Here is a 3,742-nt window from a genome sequence, read left to right as displayed (position 1 = left end):
GTCTCTGTGGCGCAATCGGTTAGCGCGTTCGGCTGTTAACCGAAAGGTTGGTGGTTCGAGCCCACCCAGGGACGGTGGGGGTGCCATTTTAGGCAACACCAAAGAGACTCCCTTTTGCCAGGAGGACACCGGAGAAGTGATGTGCCCAACGGACTTTCAGAGAAAGAGCACAGGAGTCAGGTGCAAAGGAACAGCGGCGAGGGCGCGTCCCGGGTGGATTGGAAGCGTCGGTCATTCCTGAGAGCACGGAGCGCTGATCACCGGCCCCGAGAAGAGGACCACCGAGGCGCGGGTCCCGCAGCCCGGGAGGGGCGGCTTCCACGCCGCTGGGTTTCGGGGTCACCTGGGCCTCGCTCGCACCCACCGTCCCCGCCTCCTGCGGCTGCCGGGAGCCTGGGGAGTCGGCGGGGGCGACCCCCTGAACTCAGGGTGCGCAGCTGAGGATCTGAGGATTCTGCGTTGGGTGCGGGGGCCCCGAAGGCCACCTGTGGGGGCCCGAGGGGCCTCACTTCAGGGCAGACGGGGAACCCTAAAGCAGGGCCCTCGGGAGCCGCCGTCTCCGTGCCTGAGAGAGCCTGGGGGCTCCAAGGTTCCTCTTTGAGTCTTAAGAGTTGGTGGTGGTGGTTCGTGGTGGCGGGACCTGGGGATTTCATGGATACAGTGTTCAGGAATCGGGGTTGTCCCGTTTCCGTAGTGTGGTGGTTATCACGTTCGCCTCACACGCGAAAGGTCCCCGGTTCAAAACCGGGCGGAAACAGGCTTCCTCTTTCTTTTTCCCCCGCGGAGATGTGCCTTCTCATTGGCAAAACCAACAGGCGCGAAAGGCACGGGGTGCGGCAGGGGACGCAGCTGGAGGAAGAGTTGGTGACCACCTGCAAGTCTCTTAATTCAGCGCTAGGAGATCTGGAGGTGAACGGATCCGCTCATCATCCGCCACTCATCACCGAGCCTGACGACAGAGAAAACCAAGGTTCACAAAGAGAGCAAGACCTGGGCTCGGCAGCACGCAGCGCTACCGCTAGACCAGGAGGGACCCAGTCCGCTACTTTGTGTCCTTGCCCCAGAGCAAAAGCGACGCCCAGGAAAGGAGAGGTGAAGGGCGATGAGCCCGCGAGGGCAGGGCTGGGAGCCTTGCACAGCTGCACACAGCCCTGGGCCGCTGCGACGTTTCACAGTCGAGGGCCTCCTGTATTGGAGGCAGATTCTTTACCGTCTGAGCCAACAGCGAAGTCCAAAACGGAGAACCAGAATGCATTAGCCAGGAATCGAACCCGGGTCTCCCACGTGGGAGGCAAGAATTCTACCTCTGAACCACCAGTGCCACTGTAAAGAAGATGTTTGCAAGGGTAACCTAGATGGAGGTTTATTCAGGTCTTTCTCAAGTGCAGGCCAGTCAGGCCCTGTGCTTGTAGGACGGTCTAGGCTTTCATCCTCAGCCCTCCGCCACAGGGGCTGCCCTCTGCCCTCTGGCCTCCTGCGGGTTGCTTTGGCGGGCACTCAGGTGTGCTTTGGGATCCGTCGGAGTGGTGGAACCGCCTGGTGCTCATGCTCACCGGCTCAGTCTTGTCCAACTCTTAGCGACCCCTTGGACTCTAGCCCACCAGGCTCCTCTGTCCATGGGATTTCCACGCTCCTTTGCTAGAAACCCATCGAGGCAGTGCAGCTGCCCCCTTGGCTCCTGCCTGGCTCCCCGTGCCCTGCAGGGAGCATAACGTGTTCTGTCAGGACACAGAGGGGAAGAATCCTTCCGTGTGGTTGGAGGATGGAGAACCAGATGGGAAATGCTGCAAAGAGAGGGGAATATTCTCAAAAGCTTCCCAGAACTGCTGTGTGGGTGCTGTCGGTTGGGTGGCTGCCCTAGGACAAGAATGCTTAGTCTTGTGTTCTGGCCTTGGCCCAGTCCCGGGTCCAGTCTGAATTCAAGCACAGAAGCACCCTTCTTTCCCACATGTATGTCATTCAGCCTCTCTCCAAAGCGGAGTTCTGAACCACCTTTTCTATCTCAGTGAATAGCAACCACGTGGGTCTTTTTTTTGTTGTTTTTCCTTTAACTTTGTTTTGCTGAAATGTAACTCAGGAATAATAAAAAAGGTTTACCTCTCCATGCTACAAACAAGAATAAAATTCAAGTTGATAATAAGGATGACTCTCGAATACTTTTAACACGCTAGAAAATTCTAATAGTTGATGTATAATTACATAGAAAATGTTTGTCCTGTCATGCTCCCAGAGATGACTCTTGGTATGCACCACACTACTTTAATTATTTTGGTCTAAAAACTACCTCATGGTTACTTTCAGATTTATTATTTATAAAATTTAAAATTATGTGTCCCAGTAAATTAAATATACCATATAATATCTTTTAAATCAGGATTAAGTCTTTTGAGTTAAGAAATCATAGTGACTTAATTATTCCCCTTTCAATTTGGGGTCAGCGTTTTTAGGTATCATCTAATGTGTGATTCTAAGCAGCATTTATCAGACACGACTCAGCTCCAATCGCGATTTGAAGGTATATCATTAACTTTAAGTTCTTTGATATTAAATTGGTTCAATTAATGTATAATCTTTGCCTGGAGAATTTCTAATTAAGTAGAAAAAATAATGCCCATATTTTTATAGGTTATAATAGAAGAGCTCTAGATTACCAGCTAAAGAGAATGTGTTGGTACCTTTAGGAGATATTCCTGAATGTAGCCATACATCACTTGAAGAAGAGTACAATACATGGACTCTCTAAGTTAAGACCTATTGCTTACCTGAAGTACTCCTTTATTAAAAAAAAAGAAATTCCTGATTCTTAGTTACCTGCCTTCTATATCTCAAGTCACCCATTTTCCCATGTGGTATGCAATTCTATTTTTAGTCACTGCTGGGTCCTTAGGTGCTGGCAGGCAGATGAACCTGAGAAGAACATGGCAGGTTGTTCTCCTGCTGTGATTCTTATTTGTGTGTGTGTGTGTGTGTGTGTGTGTGTATCTTATTTTTGATGCCTCCTGGTGTGAATGGACCAAGGAGTGGGACCTTGGCTTTACTCCTGATACAGCAGTTTTCCAGGAGAAGGGCCTGGTACCTGGTGAGCACCTAGTAAGTGCTTGCTGACTGAAGACTCCTAATGCACAGTTCCAGAAAACTGATGAAGAGGACAGAATGTGGGTAAGATCCACAGAGGCCTAGAGTATAAGGGACAGAAAGGCACAAACTCCAAAAGGGAGAGAAAAGGGCAGAGAGAAATGTCCTAGAACGTAGAGACATCTCGACTGAGTACGGAAAATCTGAAGAGCTCTTCTTTCATCACCAACTTTAACTGAGGAATCGGTGGAAGGGGAACCAGGAGCTCTAAGGATCCAGATTTGTACAAGATGTATTATAGGTGCAGGATTCTGTAGCTTGCAACAATTTGTCTCAAATGAGATAATTTTTGCAGATGTAGCCCCGTACTGTTGAGATATCATACAGAGAGAGTCTTGGGCTTGCAAATGCGCCCATATACCACAGGGAGACCCCTTATTAGATTGTGTGCATCCAACCAAAGCCAAAATACAACTCATGAAGGGAAGAGGGTAAATGTCTGGGACCAGTGGGGTTGTTTTGTTTTCGTTTTTGTTTTTTTTTAACTCCTGTAATCCATAAGCTGCTCTGCAAGAGGCTCTCCAGAGTCATTCTGGCTCGTCTTGTCTGGACTCAATGACTTGGTCACCACTGAAAACAGTTACAATTATTAGAATACTTTCCAATC

General features: G+C 49.8%; 2 non-coding genes across 2 annotated transcripts; both read left to right on the top strand.

Annotated features, from left to right (window-relative positions):
- Positions 1 to 74, top strand: TRNAN-GUU. The gene has a single exon. It is a non-coding gene; the product is annotated as a tRNA-Asn (tRNA).
- Positions 75 to 684: 610 nt separating this feature from the next.
- TRNAV-CAC lies at positions 685 to 757 on the top strand. Its single transcript has one exon. It is a non-coding gene; the product is annotated as a tRNA-Val (tRNA).
- Positions 758 to 3,742: the final 2,985 nt, after the last annotated feature.

Source organism: Capra hircus, unplaced genomic scaffold (genome assembly GCF_001704415.2).
Source record: "Capra hircus breed San Clemente unplaced genomic scaffold, ASM170441v1, whole genome shotgun sequence".
Lineage (NCBI taxonomy): Eukaryota > Metazoa > Chordata > Mammalia > Artiodactyla > Bovidae > Capra > Capra hircus.
This window is presented reverse-complemented; position numbering and strand designations above follow the sequence as displayed.